Raw genomic sequence first — 17,097 nt, 5'->3', positions numbered from 1 at the left:
CATCCCAACCAGGGATGCTCATCCATCCTCACCAGGGATCCCAACTCATGTCCACCAGGGATGCAAATCAGTGTCCATTACAGATGCCAATCAGTGCCCATTAGAGATGCCAATCAGTGCCCATCAGTAATGCCTGTCAGTGCCTCCTCATTAGTTCTGCCTATCAAAGCCATCTATCAGTGCCCGTCAGTGCCACCTATAAGTGCCCATCAGTGCAGCCTATCAGTGCCACCTATGAGTGCCCATCAGTGCTGCCAATCAGTGCCCATCAGTGCTGAATATCAGTGCCACCTATCAGTGTCCATCAGTGCTGCATATCAGTGCCCCCTATCAGTGCCATCAGTGCTGCATATTAGTGCCTCACCATCAGTGCCCATCAGTTGGGCCTCATCAGTGCATATCAGTGCCGCCTTATCAGTGTCTGTCAGTGCAGGAGAAAACTTACTTGTTTACAAAATTTTATAACAGAAGCAAAGAAAAACTTTTTTTTGTTTAGCAAAAAATAAAAAACCCAGTGGTGATCAAATACCACCAATAGAAAGATCTATTTGTGGGAAAAAAATTATAATTATTTTGTTTGGGTACAGTGTTGCATGACTGTGCAATTGTCATTTAAAATGCAACAGTGCTGAAAGCTTAAAATTGGCCTGGGCAGGAAGGGGGTATAAGTGCCTTGTATTGAAGTGGTTAAGCTGGCCATACACTATAATCTCTATACAATCTCCTTTAGATGTACTAATATAAAGACAAATCTAAACAACCCATGTAAATAGCATTACATCAGGCAGACCCCTGCACTACATGGTTGATAGAAGATCTAAAAGAGATTGTGCAGTTAGATTATATAGTGTATGGGCAGCCTTGCTCTTTTTAAATGAAAAACAAAACCTACTTTGGGTTTATATCCCACATACACATATAGAAAATCTCTTTAGGACCCAAGTTGCCAGCACAGGCTGTTGGTTGAGCTAAAAGTCACCAGTGGAGTTACACAGCCATCCATACACCATGTTGTTCCTGATTGTCAGTAAACATGTCCCATGTATACCAAAAAGTTTCAAGTTGAGGTCTTCACTGCTAGTGCAATATGACTGCTACTCTCTGTGCTGAGTTTGTGCATTTTTGCTTGCATTACAATGCATGATAGCAGCTCACCCACTGGGGCTACATGCTTACAACCAAACTACTAAATATAAAAGGGTGACAGGTTGCTCTACTCTTCCAGGTATTGGTTCTAGGAGTACTGGTACAGTGTACGCAAATTGGCGTATGGCTTTTCCATCCCCAACCTTAGCATGCCTTGTGTGGCTAAGATATCTGATCTTATTGCTCTTAGAAATATGCTTGGCTGGTATTCCTAACCCCCCAGAAGGGTAGAAAAGAGATATCATTGAAAATAATGAAATGTCCAGCTATCTAATTGAATACATTCATAAAATATATGTTATTCCATGTAATGCACAAAACCAAAATAATCATCAATAGCTCAGTAAATACAAAGGGAGTGTATATGCTTTGTAATCAACATATAGTGATAAGATGCTTACCCTACATCAGCACATACAGCATGAATGGCTTAGATGATAAGTTAGTAGTAGTGCCTGGCCACTCCTGTGAGTATACACAGTATATAGTACGTACAAATCCAAAACAGATATAGAGGTATTCATAAGTCTTGCAGCATGGATAAGTCAAAGCAACAGCATTTTATTATTAATGTTTTTCAATGAAGCTCAGTCTGTCTTTCTCAAGACACTAAAACATTAATAAATCCAATTCCCCACCAATCCACAACACCTCCTGTTGATGACATCACACAGTGCAAGGGTAAAAAGATAGGGTTGAGGTAAAAGAGAGGCCAAATTAGTGATAAATCACCATAACCCACCTAAACAAAAAACATTAAAAACAATACTGCATTATAGCTGAAATGGAAGTATACAAAAGTATCTATTGCACAAAAAATGGCAAATGCAGAAAAAGTGGAAAAAAGGAGAATACCTGTAGCACTTACAAAATGGCTGCCTGTGCACATGATAAACACCAGGCAGGAATGGAAAATCCATAATTTGCAACATAAAGTAACAAGAGATGTGGTAGGGCAATACAATGGCTGCAAATGAAAAAAAAAACAGACCAAAGAGATTGGGTGTGGAAACCAAGTGAAAGCAACCAATAGGAACAGGAGCTGGACACCAATGTGGTCACCCAGTGCAATGATGTACAGCAGCCTGTACCATCACTGGAGAAAAAGGTAGTGCTCAGATTAGTCTGAGCAGCTGCCAAAGCAATCACAATAATACAATTAACAAAATATATGAGAAAATACTATACATGCAAAGAAACCAGACGAGGCAGTGCCAACAATAAGGTCCGTATATAAAGTAATCACATTAAAGTACATGCAAGAATATCACCACCGTGAACCATGAGTATTATTATTATTATTATTATTATTAATCAAAATGTATATTACGGCAAAGCTTCACCCAATTAAGGAAGACAGTACAGTTACAATACAATCTAGTACAGCATGGTTCCGAGGGCCCCACTCCTGAGAGTTTACAGTCTAAAGGGAGAGGCAAGTAATACAAAAGGTGGATGGCTTTTCATGCAGGTATTTTGAATTTTTTGTGTTAGATGAGCAGGAGCCAGTGGAGGGATTGGCAGAGAGGGCTGGCGGACATAGAGCAGTTGGTTAGGTGGATTAGTCTAAAAGCAGCCATAATGATAGACTGAAAGGGGGATAGTCTATGTAGAAGTAGGAAAACAAGGGGGAGTGGATTAGAAACTTTGTTATGTCAATTGTTAAGAAGGGGTATATTTTGGAAATGTTGCAGCCTTAAAGGTGACAAGATTTAGACAGCAATTTGAGTAATGGTAGGTAACAGACTATTGGAAGTAAAGGCCCTCACACTCTTTCTAATAACGGGCAATGGTGGTCACCCCCCTAAATAAGGGGGGCATGGTCAATCAGCATCATGCACTCCGTATACAGAGATGTTACTCCACAAAGTGTTGTGCTACTTTAAATTGGAAGTCCATTAACTGACTGTGGTTGGAGATACATGTGTGTTAAAACAATCCCTGAAGGTAATAATATTAGTCTTGCCTATACAATACAGACTGTAGGGACAATTAAAAAATTATACTATATATTCCAATGTACATGTTCTCGGGACCGTCTGCGCCGTGATTGAGGATGGATTTACATCGCGGGACATAAAGGAATTGTCAAAAACTGTCTGCTGTCATTTTTAATTTTTTTACATTTTTTTGGTGAATGGGTAGGGGTACAATGTACCCCATACCCATTTACATAGGGGGCGGGATCTGGGGGCTCCCTTGTTAACAGGGGCTTCCAGATTCCAATAAGCCCCCACTCGCAGACTTCACAACCAAGGGCAAGGGGACCCCAAATCACCCTCCCTATGTTGAAAGCATGTGGTCTGGTATGTTCAGGAGGGGTGGTGCTCTCTCACCCCACCCTCTTTTCCTGCTGCCTGCCAGGTTGCATGCATGGATAAGGGTCTGGTATGGATTTTGGGGGGACCCCACGCCAATTTTTTAAAAATTTGGTGCAAGGTTCCCCTTAAAATCCATACCAGACCTGAAGGGCTTGGTATGTGTTTTGGGGGGAACCCACACCATTTTTTTCAATTATTTTTTTATGCATATTGCCGGGATCAGACAATAAATTACAGCCGCGTGCAATTTTAAATGACATTTTTTCCTTTAGAAATGTCATTTTGCTGCAATACTGTTACAAACATGGGAAAGAGGGGCTACTTTACAAGAAGACTAAGGGGACCCCTCCAGGCATGATATTTAACCACTTGCCGCTCGCCATATAGCAGAATGACAGCGGCAAAGTGGTTGTGATATCCTGACTGGACATCATATGACGTGCCCAGGATAACACAGCCGACGTACGCCCGCAGGGGCATGCATCGCGACGATCTGAGGTGCTGTGTATCAGTCTGACACACTGCAACTCTGATCATGGTATGAAGCCTCTGACAGAGGCTTCTTACCACGTGATCAGCTGTGACCAATTACAGATGATCGATCAGCGCGTGAAGAAGGAAGTGCTGGTGAATGGCTTTCCTCGGTTCACGCTGACAGTCAGAGCTGATCGGGGGCTCTCCCTGTCAAAGGGGGGGCTGGGCTGATAATCAGCACATTGATTATCAGCCCAGCCCCCAACAAAAGGTGCCCATCAGCTGCCAATCAGTGCCCAACACCTGCCAGCCTATCCACATAATAAACGCCTGTTAGTGCCCATAACAGTGCCAATCAGTGCCCACAACAGTGCCAATCAGTGCTCAAAAAAGTGCCAATCAGTGCTCCATCAGTAATGCCTGTCAGTGCCCCATTGAAGTGCCAATCAAAGAGTGACACCTTGGGGACAATGTTTTCTATTTCCGGTGTGTGTGGTATATGATGGCCTTATAAGGCCAATTCTGACATTTAGTAAAATACAGGGATCTAATGGATGCCATTGGATGGTGGTGGTATTAACTCACAAGATCAACCCTTAACCACTTGCTGACCAGCCGCCGCAGTTTTACTGTGGCAGGTTGGCTCGGCTGGGCAAAATCGATGTTACCTTAGGTCGCTTCCCATTGTGGCCACTAGGGGTGAGTGCGCCGCCGAAAGCGCGCTCACGTGCCTGCGGCTCGCCACTGGAGCTGATGCGAGTGCCTGGCAGGTGCGATGACCGCCGGGTACCCGTGATCGCTCGTGACAGAGCGAGAGCCGGAATCTGTGTGTGTAAACACACAGATCCCGGTTCTTTCAGGGGAGAAGAGACTGATCGTGTGTTCATACAAAGTATGAACACTGATCTCTCTCTTCCCCTAGTAAGTCCCACCCCCCCTTCAGTTATAACACAGAGAGGGAACACAGTTAACCCCTTGATCGTCCCCTAGTGTTAACCCTTTCCCTGCCAGTGACATTTATACAGTAATCAGTGCATTTTTATAGCACTGATCGCTGTATAATTGTCAATGGTTCCAAAAACCTGTCAAAAGTGTCCAATATGTTCGCCACAATATCGCAGTCCCGATAAAAATTGCAGATCACCGCTATTACTAGTAAAAAAAAAATAATAATAAAAATGCCATAAATCTATCCCCTATTTTGTAGATTCTATAACTTTTGCGCAAACCATTTCTGACATTTAGTAAAATACAGGGATCTAATGGATGCCACTGGATGGTGGTGGTATTAACTCACAAGATCAACCCTTAACCACTTGCCGACCAGCTGCCGCAGTTTTACTGTGGCAGGTTGGCTCGGCTGGGCAAAATCGATGTTACCTTAGGTCGCTTCCCATTGTGGCCACTAAAGGTGAGCGCGCCGGCGAAAGCACGCTTACGTGCTTGCGGCTCGCCACCGGAGCTGATGCGAGTGCCCGGCAGGTGCAATGACAGCCGGGTACCCGCGATTGCCTGTGACAGAGTGAGAACCGGAATCTGTGTGTGTAAACACACAGATCCCGGTTCTTTCAGGGGAGAAGAGACTGATCGTGTGTTCATACAAAGTATGAATACTGATCTCTCTCTTCCCCTAGTAAGTCCCACCCCCCCTTCAGTTATAACACAGAGAGGGAACACAGTTAACCCCTTGATCGCCCCCTAGTGTTAACCCTTTCCCTGCCAGTGACATTTATAAAGTAATCAGTGCATTTTTATAGCACTGATCGCTGTATAATTGTCAATGGTCCCAAAAACCTGTCAAAAGTGTCCGATATGTCCACCGCAATATCGTAGTCCCAATAAAAATCGCAGATCGCCGCCATTACTAGTAAAAAAAATAATAATATGCCATAAATCTATCCCCTATTTTGTAGACGCTATAACTTTTGCGCAAACCAATCAATATACGCTTATTGCGATTTTTTTTACCAATAATATGTAGAAGAGTACATATTGGCCTAAACTGAGGAAAAAAAATAGTTTTTTTTTTTAAATGTGGGATATTTATTATAGCAAAAAGTAAAAGATATTGTGTTTTTTTCAAAATTGACACTCTTTTGTTTATAGCGCAAAAAATAAAAAACGCAGAGATGATCAAATACCACCATAAGAAAGCTCTATTTGTGGGGAAAAAAGGACGTCAATTTTGTTTGGGTACAGCATCGGAAGACCGCGCAATTGTCAGTTAAAGCGACGCAGTGCAGTATCGCAAAAAAAGGCCTGGTCATTGAGCAGCCAAATCTGGGCTGAAGTGGTTAAAGGTGCTGGATGGTGTTGGAGACCTATTGGAATCACTGATTACTCTCACTGGAAGTTATATATTGTTTGGACTTTGCACTGAACTATATACCAATAATATACTGTATTTATCGGCGTATAACACGCACAGGTGTATAACACGCACATTAATTTTAAGAGGGATGTTTTAGGAAAAAAACTTAAATTTTAAATAAGGAACTTTGAAGCAAAATAAGGGTCAGTGCCCATCTGCAGTCTCAACATTGCCATCAATACAGCCTGATCAATGCCCATCTGCAGCCTCACAAGTGCCATCAATGCAGCCTCATCAGTCCACATCAATGCAGCAGCCTCACCATTGCCATCAATGCAGCCTGATCGATGCCCATCTGCAGCCTAGAGGGGACAGGGAGGGGGGCAGGACGAGCACCGACAGATTATATACAGTGAGAATCTCCTATGATAGACAGAACAGTGGTCCAATGGTGGCCCAGGAGACAGGACTTCCTATTACAGAGGTACAGAGGCCGCCAAGTAAACAGGAGATTCTCACTGTACGTAATCTGACAGCGCCCGTCCCGCCCCCCTCCATGTCCCCTCCGAGGCATCTAAAATTGAAGTATTGGTGTATAACACGCACACGCTATTTACACCCAATTTTTAGGGTGAAAAAGTAAGTGTTATACGCCAATAAATACGGTATATTGTTTGACTCTATGCAACACATTTTTTCACTTATATGGAATTTTTCTAATCACATATTTATATATGTAATGCTATGTAATGCACAAAACCACAATTATTAAAAATAGCTCAGTAAACACAAAGGGGGTGTATATGCTGTGTAATCAACATATAGTGATAAGATGCTTACCCTACATCAGCACATACAGCATGTATGGTTCAGAAGATAAGATAGCAGTAGTGCCTGGTCAGTCCTGTGAGTGCTCTTTTGCAGCAACTTGAAATATATATACTGTATATATCTATATATCTATATATAGATATATAGATATATATATATATATATATATATATATATATATATATATATATATATATATATATATATATATATATATATAAAACATACAAATCCAAAACAGGTATAGAGGTACTCGTAAGTCTTGCAGCAGAAATAAGTCAAAGCAACAGCATTTTATTATCACTGTTTTTCAATGGAGTTCAGTCTGTCTTTCTCAAGACACTGAAATATAACTGTGATCAGAAAAATAAATCCAAATTCCCACCAATCCACAACATCCCCTAGTGATCACGCAGTGCAAGGGTAAAAAGACACATACAGGGCTGAGGTAAAATAAAGGCCACCTTATGAATAAATCACTACAAACCGCCAAAACCACAACAACAACAAAATGCTGCATTATAGTGGAAATGTAAGTATACAAATGTAGCTAATGCATAAAAATTGGCATATGCAGAAAAAGTGGAAATAAAGGAGAATACCTGTAGCATTCACAAATGGCTGCCTGTGCACATGGTAAATACCAGGCAGGAATAGACAACTCATAATTTGCAACATGACATAATAAAGTAACAAGAGATGTGGTAGGGCAATACAATAGCTGCAAAGAAAACCAAAAATATTGAGTGTGAAAACCAAGTGATAGCAACCAATAGTAACAGGAGCTGGACACCAATGTGGCCACTGGCCACCCAGTGCAATGATGTGCAGCAGTCTGTACCATAACTAGGGGAAAGGTAGTGCTCTGATCAGTCTGGTGCAGCTGTCAAAGCAATTACAGCAATGTAATTAACAAAATATATGAAAAAATACGTACAACGAAACCAGATGAGGCAATGCCAACAATAAGATCCATACATAAAGTAATCACATTAAAGTACATGCAAAGAATGAAAGTGGAAGGTGGGGCAAAATGTCCCCGACCTCCATATATGGGACAGTGGCAGACAAAACAGTTGTAAATAAAATATATATCGATATATATATATGCATTTTATTTAGATGTCAGTTGTACTTACTTGTGATTGGTTAAATGCTGTTTTCAACGGTCCTGGCACGAGTCGGTACCTATAAAAGAAAGAAAATGCGTCATTAATTGATGCAGTCGGCAGGGATTGAAGAGGAAAGCACATAACAACCTCCCACCCTTGTCACGGGTCGAGTTATGAGGTTTTGTCCCTTTCTTCTGAAAGGGGACTTTGAGTTGTAATGTTTATTAGCTTGAGCTTGTAATATCTGAGCTAAATATGCTGTTGGTAAAAAATGTAAAGAGTGATATTACATTATGGGGGTTATTTACCAAAGGAAAATCCACTTTGCTACTACAATGCACTGCAAGTGCACTTGGAAGTGCAGTCACTGTAAATCTGAGGGGGACATGCAAGGAAAATATAAAACAGCATTTTAGCTTGCACATGATTGGATGATAAAATCAGCAGAGCTTCCCCTCATTCAGATCTACCCCTCAGATTTACAGCGACTGCACTTCCAAGTGCAAAGTGGATTTGCCTTTCGTAAATAACCCCCTATATGTTGTTTTTAAATCTTAATATCCATAATAAAGGGCTGCGGCCAATTGAATCCACAAAGAACAAACTGAGTCCAGTGTTATATCTTTTATATAATTTAATATGATATATATGTTCTGCCTACTGTCCCATATCACCACCATGAGCCATAAGTTTTATTATTATTATTATACAAGATTTATATCATGGCAACAGCTTCGCAAACTTAGGGAAGACAGTACAGTTACAATACGATTTAGTACAGGATGTTTCTGAGGGCCCTAATCCTGGGAGCTTACTGTCTCAAGGGAGAGGCAAGTGATGCAAAAGTTGCAAATATACACAAACTAGCAATTAGTTTGTGAGTGAGTCCACTGACAGCAATTAGGATGAATCAATAAATAAAATTAAAGGTAGTCCATATAGTCCATAGAGATGAGAAATTATCACAGACAGGCTCACCAGTTGAACGAATCCACAGGCAGATGGGGGAGGGGCAGCACACACATTTCACCGGCAGCTCCACAGCAGGGAGTGGGGTTCCCTCAGAAACAAACAAAGAACAGCACAGGGATGACACCAGGTGAGTATGAGTAAAAAAACCGTAGCACTTTATTTCAAATACACTTAAGTGTATTTGAAATAAAGTGCTACTGGTTTTTACTCATACTCACCCGGCACCCTCCCTTATAATATAAAGTATCCCCCCCAGTATCCCCCCCTGCCCCGTGGGCGTGTTGTGCAGGGTAACGTCCTGCGCTCGGAACCCACCGACACATTAAATCCGTCCTAACCAGTGTGTGTGGCTGGCATCCCCGCAATGAGCGGCAGATAGCCAGATGAAAATGATGTCCATAGGTCACGAGTGCGGATGGAGATACAATTATCTGTTAAGACACCCCCTATGCTAGAATGGGAGGAAGACCTCCATCTATCCTTCTCTGACACCCAGTGGACGATGGCCATTCGCAATAATTCAATGTTCCCACAGTAAATATGGGCCAGTAGGTTTACTGTGGGAACCTGGCTGTGATTCCTTGTGGCTTCACAGTCAGCTCCCCATTATATATGCACGAGCCACGCTGTGCTATCTGAATTGTCCACCAGCCTCCTGGGACCTGGGACATGTACCAAGAGGTTGTAGGCAGGGAGGGCAGGAAGAACTAGGCAGAACTAGAACTAGGCAGTCAAATTGGAAGTGGGGAATGGGTACCTGTCAAAACTAGATAAGGGCTCCTTTTTGGGTGACATTATGCTTTAAGTCACACTTAAAAATAAACTATAAAATCATGTGGATTTAGCCAGTGTTTTTCTGCAGCATGCTTTAATGTGGATAATATATATTTTTTTAATATATTTCCAGAAAGGAAATATAATTATCCTTTGGGGGTACCAAATATGGAGTGGAATTGATATTCCAGGTATGTGTGGGCTTTTTCTGTGAAATCTATACTTGCCTGGTATTCTTGACTCCCAGAAGAGTGGAAGAGATACAACTTTAATGAAAACAATCATATCTTTTTTTTGTAACTTGTAAATGCTATAGAATTAAATACATTTAAAATATATGTGGAATGGCATGTAATGTAATGCACTAAACTGCAATGATCTGCAATAGCTCAGTAAACACAAAAGGAGTGTACATGCTTTGTAATCAATATATAGTGATAAGATGTTTACCCTATATCAGTAAATACAGCATGTATGGTTCAAAAGATAAGTCAATTTTAAAGGGTGGTATGTAATTTTGGCCAATAGGAACACAACTTGACCACTGTGAATGGTATCCTAATGCTTTATAAACTGGCAAGATTTTCAGTTTAATGTGAACCTTTCTGAAGTTGCCAAACTGATCTAACTGGCTGTACCAACTCTCAATCATCACAATGAGTCTATCTGCTAGCGAGAAGGCCGCTGTGCTTTCCATGGTTGGCAAGATTGCCTCTCAGGCCAGTGATCTTGGTGCTGAGGCCTTAACTAGGTACAGTTATTTTATTCATGGTTATTTTTTATATAGATTATTACAGTGTGCATTTTCAACTGGATAAATAAGGTAACAGCACGGAAATTCTTAGGCTAATGTACCAACACTGACAAACAACTACCACATAGAATAAGTCAATCCAGTTCTATTATCCATGTGTATGGCCTCTAAAAATCTAAGAGACTATCAACAGAATTTACAACCTGTTTAAACTCTGCAAAACTAAACGTTTTTAGATTGAGGTAAGCTTAAGTGATAATTGGGAGAATTATGTAAGCAATTAGTGATTGCTATTACTGATATTTCATGTATCACACATTATATATATAGATTCCATAAAGTCATAAAACAAGGAGATCATTTACATTTCTTGAAGGACAGTAAGGTTTGTTTGTTAGACTTAACAACAGCAAAAGAATACAAACTTTGCTTTCCCAGTGTCTATATATACAGTATATGCATTTTATTCACTGTGCAATGCATCATTTTTCATATACTAACTTCTGCGGTCATTTTATTTTCTGTTAGGCTTTTCCTTAGCTTCCCCCAAACCAAGACTTATTTCACCCACTTTGACCTGACCTCTGGCTCTGCTGACATCCAGACACATGGTGGAAAAATTATGAATGCTCTTGCAGGTGCAGCCAATCACCTGGATGACCTTGCTGGCAACCTGTCCTTCCTCAGTGACCTGCATGCCTACAACCTAAGAGTGGATCCAGGAAATTTTGCTGTGGGTATCACTGAAAGTTATTATACAGCAATAAGATACTTGATTCAGGTGGACAAAATACATTGAGTTTAGGTGTTTGCAGCATTATATAGTATTGAAACTCTGGTGGGCCTCAGTTTTGATGTTAATATTTAAAGGTCATACTTTAAGTAATAAATATACTGGGAATGCTAAGACAGTTTTGAGGAAAATTGTCATGACATAAATATTGAGGATATTATTACTGACGACTCTAAAAATGTTAGCTTTTGGCCTATCATGATTATTTTCCTAATTCAATTTTTTCTTAAGCAGTAAAATGTGAAGACAAAACTCTTGATATGCATATTTATTGTGGGACGCTAACTTGGAAGGTATTAAAGGCAGAGAGTAAACATAATAGCCAGGTAAGGTACAGTAGTAAGCCCCCCTGATTTAGAGCATCTTGCACAAAATACTTTCATTTTGAGAGAATAAGTTTGCTCTGTAACTTTTAAGAGTACAATAAATTAAGACAGAGAAGTAGAGCTGGTGCAGAAAGGGCTGAGGTAGTGTCTCAGTTCCAAATTAGTATGCACAACACAGAGAAAAAATATTTTGATCACGGGACTTTTAAAGAGTCACACCTCAAACAATATCTATAAAAATATGAAAAATGTATTGACATACATTTAAAAACAAACATTGTACAGTAATGCCATGTACACACGACCGGTTTTGAAGGTTTCTCTGACGGAACTCCATCGGAATTCCGCCCAAGCGGTCTTGCATACACACACAGTCACACCAAAGTCCGACCGTCCAGACCGAGGTGACGTACAATACGTACGACGGGACTAGAAAAAGGAAGTTCAATAGCCAGTAGCCAATAGCTTCCATCTCGTACTTGCTTCAGAACATGCGTCGTTTTTGGTCCGTCGGAACAGCATACAGACAAGGGGTTTTCCCGATAGGAATTGGTTTAGAACAATATTTAGAACACATATTTAGAAATATTTAGAACATGTTCCATTTCTAGGTCCGTCAGAATTTTCAAAAAAAAAAGTCTGATGAGGCATACACATGATCGGAATAGACAATGAAAAGCTTCCGTCTGACTTTTTTTTTTTATTTTTTTAGATATTGTTTGAGGTGTGACTCTTTAAAAGTCCAGTGGGCAAAATAAGTTTTTCACTGTGTTGTGCATACATTAAATTAAAAATGAATATCCAGTTTGTACATTCCCCACTTTTCTGGAAATTTCCAATAGACCTAATATTAAAAATGGAACAAGTGTGGAGCTTTTCTCCAGTTACCAATCTGATTCTTAGGTTCTGAAAGATAAAGCCTTAGTGGCTGCTATATGCAACAATTTGAATTATGCTGATTATAACTCAGTAATTTTTTATTAAGCTTTGCTATGTAAAAATTAATTCAGAATTACCTTTAGAATTACAAAAACACAATGTAAACATTGCAACTCAGGGAAGCAAATACTCTTAATTTAAAGCAGTTTGAACATTACTGTCCTTATTAAATATACAAATATATATATATATATATATATATATATATATATATATATATATATATATATATATATATATATATATATATATTCTCTATTTCTCTTTGCAGCTGCTGTCTCATGTTCTCCAGGTGGTCTTGGCTTCTAACTTCCCTGGTGATTTCACTCCTGAGGTTCAGGCTGCCTGGGACAAATTCCTTACTACAGTTTCTACAGTCCTCACCTCCAAGTACAGATAAATCCATCCGACATAATAGGCCAGATCAGCAATTAAAGAAAGTATAACAATGTGCAACTGGGAGTTCTTTAGGCCCATTTCAATTACAACCTAGCTGCAATGGTTTTTGAAGAGTATTTACTTGTGCATGTTGTCCATCATTTTTATATATGGTGTGCTCTTGAATAAAGCCCAATATATTTTTAGATTCTGCCTCAACTGTTTCATTATTGTGTTTGGTTCTTGATGATTTGACATTATTACAAATATTGTATGTGCTAATTGTTGTGTCTTTTATAAAAAATCAAACCAGGTTATGGGTAATAAAAATAACATCTGCCCAATCAAATACTGTATTTAGAGTGAGCATGGGTTTTAAAGACAAGTACGGTATTCATTATTCACAGTTTAGCAAGACTTAACACTCACACAAGCATTTAACTTTCCAGTGTCTTTTGTTTTTTTTTTTTTGGGGGGGGGGGGGCACGCCATTTTTAAAAAAAAATTTCAATTATTTTTTATGTATATTGCCGGGATTCGGCAATACATTACAGCCGCAAGCAATTTTTAATAACATCTTTTCCTTTAAAAATGTAATTTTGCTGCAGTACTGTTATAAACATGGGAAAGATGTGCTACTTTACAGGCAGACTAAGGGGACCTCCAGGCAAGATATTTAAAGAATTTAAAAATTTTTAGTGTTTCACTTTAAGCATTATTAAAATCACTGCTCCTGAAAAATGGTTGTTTTTAAAAGTTTTTTTTGCATTGATACATGTCCCCTGGGGTAGTACCCGGATCCCCATACACTTTTTATGGCAATAATTTGCATATAAGCCTTTAAAATGGGCACTATTGATTTTACATGTTCGCGTCCCATACTTTACGGTGTTTGCACAAATTTTTTGCCTGTTCACGGTGTTCTGGTGCAAACCGAATTAGTTAGATTGAGTTAGATTAAGCAGGCAGGTTATTCAGTTAGTGGCAGTGTATTTGATATATATATATATATATATATATATATATATATATATACAGTCAGTCTAATATATATATATATATATATATATATATATATATATATATATATATATATATACAGTATCTCACAAAAGTACGTACACCCCTCACATTTTTGTAAATATTTTATTGTATCTTTTCATGTGACAACACTGAAGAAATGACACTTTGCTACAATGTAAAGTAGTGAGCGTACAGCTTGTATAACAGTGTAAATTTGCTGTCCCCTCAAAATAACTCAACACACAGCCATTAATGTCTAACCCACTGGCAACAAAAGTGAGTACACTCCTAAGTGAAAATGTCCAAATTGGGCCCAATTAGCCATTTTCCCTCCCCGGTGTCATGTGACTCGTTAGTGTTACAAGGTCTCAGGTATGAATGGGGAGCAGGTGTGTTAAATTTGGTGTTATCGCTCTCACTCTCTCATACTGATCACTGGAAATTCAACATGGCACTTCATGGCAGAAGACTCTCTGATGATCTGAAAAAATTATTATTGCTCTACATAAAGATGGCCTAGGCTATAAGAAGACTGCCAAGACCCTGAAACTGAGCTGCAGGACAGTGGCCAAGACCATACAGTGGTTTAAGAAGCTAGGTTCCACTCAGAACAGGCCTCACCATGGTCGACCAAAGGAGTTGAGTGCACATGCTCAGTGTCATATCCCAAAGTTGTCTTTGGGAAATAGATGTATGAGTGCTGCCAGCATTGCTGCAGAGGTTGAAGGGGTGGGGGGTCAGCCTGTAAGAGCACAGACCATACGCTGCACACTGCATCAAATTGGTCTGCTTGGCTGTCATCCCATAAGGAAGCCTCTTCTAAAGATGATGCACAAGAAAGCCCGCAAACAGTTTACTGAAGACAAGCAGACTAAGGACATGGATTACTGGAACTATGTCCTGTGGTCTGATGAAACCAAGATAAACTTATTTGGTTCAGATGGTGTCAAATGTGTATGGCGGCAACCAGGTGAGGAGTACAAAGACAAGTGTGTTTTGCCTACAGTCAAGCATGGTGGTGGGAGTGTCATGGTCTGGGCTTGCATGAGTGCTGCCAGCAATGGGGAGCTACAAATCATTGAGGGAACCATGAATGCCAACATGTACTGTGACATACTGAAGCAGAGCATGGTCCCCTTCCTTCAGAGAGAGTGGGCTGCAGATCAGTATTCCAACATGACAGTGACCCCAAACACACCACAAAGACTGCCTTGCTAAAGAAGCTGAGGGTAAAGGTGATGACTGGCATGTCTCCAGACCTAAACCCTATTGAGCATTTGTGGGGCATTCTCAAACGGAAGGTGGAGGAGCGCAAGGTCTCTAACATCCACCAGCTCTGTGATGTTGTAATGGAGGAGTGGAAGAGGACTCCAGTGGCAACCTGTGAAGCTGTGGTGAACTCCATATGGAAGAGGTTTAAGGCAGTGCTGGAAAATAATGGTGGCCACACAAAATATTTACACTTTGGTCCCAATTTGGACATTTTCACTTAGCGGTGTACTCACTTTTGTTGCCAGCGGTTTAGACATTAATGGCTGTGTGTTGAGTTATTAGAGGGGACTGCAAATTTACACTGTTATACAAGCTGTACACTACTTTACATTGTAACAAAGTGTCATTTCTTCAGAGTTGTCACATGAAAAGATATAATAAAATATTTACAAAAATGTGAGGGGTGTACTCACTTTTGTGAGATACTGTATATATACTCTGTATTTAGCATAGACTATATATTCAGTGTTTACTCTATATTCAGTTAGTGCAGGCAGTGTACCGTATATACTCGAGTATAGGTCGCTCCGAATATAAGCCGAGGCCCCTAATTTACCACAAAAAACTGGGAAAAACGTATTGACCCGAGTATAAGTCAAGGGTGAGAAATGCAGCAGCTACTGTAAGTGGAAAAGAGGGTCAACAATGCCTATCTGCAGCTGCATGCCTCCCTGTGTCCTGTGCATGTGTCCCTGTGTCCTGTGCAGCCTACCTGTGTCCTGTGTAGCCTACCTGTGTCCTGTGCAGGGCTTTTTTTCTCAAACAATAGGTGCTGGAACTCAACCACGACCCCCCAAAACCCCTCCTCCCACACAAACCCTCCAAATCACATCAACTAGTGAGCGTGGTCAGTCAAATTTCATGAACACTAGGAGGGTCTTAAAGGGGCATTAAATACCAGGATTGCATTACATACAGAGTGCAGAGTTCAGGGGGGTTACACACAGAGTGCAGAGCTGTCACTTGTAAACACAGAAACCAGACTTCTGTGTTTACAAGTGATTGTGGTGAGCAGGCCCCCCCAAGGGTCTGAGCCAGAGGTGGTGGAACTAATTTCCACCCAGGGAAGATGGTCCAAAGTTGAAAGGCTCTTGCCCATCAACATTCTGGAAATTCGGGCAATTCATCTAGCCCTCAAGGTCTGGACTTTCAGACTACAGGGTCATCCTGTCCGGATACAGTTGGACAATGCCATTGCTGTGGCTTATATCAATCACCAAGGAGGCACCAGGTGCCTGGATGCCCAAAAGGAAGTAAATCACATTTTTTTCTGGGCAGAAAAGCATATTCCTTGCCTGTCTACGGTCTTTATTCCAGGGGAAGAAAATTGGCAGGCGGATTTTCTAAGCCGTTAGCAGCTGTGTTCGGAAGAATGGTCTCTACACCCTGACATATTCCAGACCATATGTCTACCCTGGATGTAGACCTGTTTGCGTCTAGGTTCAACAAAAAACTGGACAGTTTTGTGTCAAGAACAAAGGATCTGCTAGCACAAGGGTCAGATGGCTTAATGATTCCATGGTATCGGTACTCTCTGATCTATGCCTTTCCCCCAATTCTGCTTCTTCCGCGGTTCCTTTGGAGGGTCAAAAGGGAAGCAAAGTCGGTCATTCTGGTGGCTCCGACTTGGCCCAGACAACCTTGGTATGCAGAGATCGTAAAGATGGCAGC

At 40.6% G+C, this 17,097-nt stretch overlaps 1 protein-coding gene across 1 annotated transcript in view; it reads right to left on the bottom strand.

Moving 5' to 3' along the window:
* The window catches only part of RALYL (RALY RNA binding protein like), a 1,862,755-nt gene that overhangs the window by 920,413 nt on the left and 925,245 nt on the right, over positions 1-17,097 (bottom strand). Inside the window, exon 4 of the mRNA XM_073631886.1 lies at positions 8,223-8,271. The gene's annotated coding sequence lies outside the window, so the exon portion shown is untranslated. The remainder of the gene's footprint in view (positions 1-8,222; positions 8,272-17,097) is intronic.

This window comes from Aquarana catesbeiana, linkage group LG05 (genome assembly GCF_042186555.1).
Source record: "Aquarana catesbeiana isolate 2022-GZ linkage group LG05, ASM4218655v1, whole genome shotgun sequence".
Taxonomy (NCBI): domain Eukaryota; kingdom Metazoa; phylum Chordata; class Amphibia; order Anura; family Ranidae; genus Aquarana; species Aquarana catesbeiana.
The sequence above is the reverse complement of the archived record's forward strand: the minus strand, read 5'-3'. Positions and strand labels throughout refer to the sequence as shown.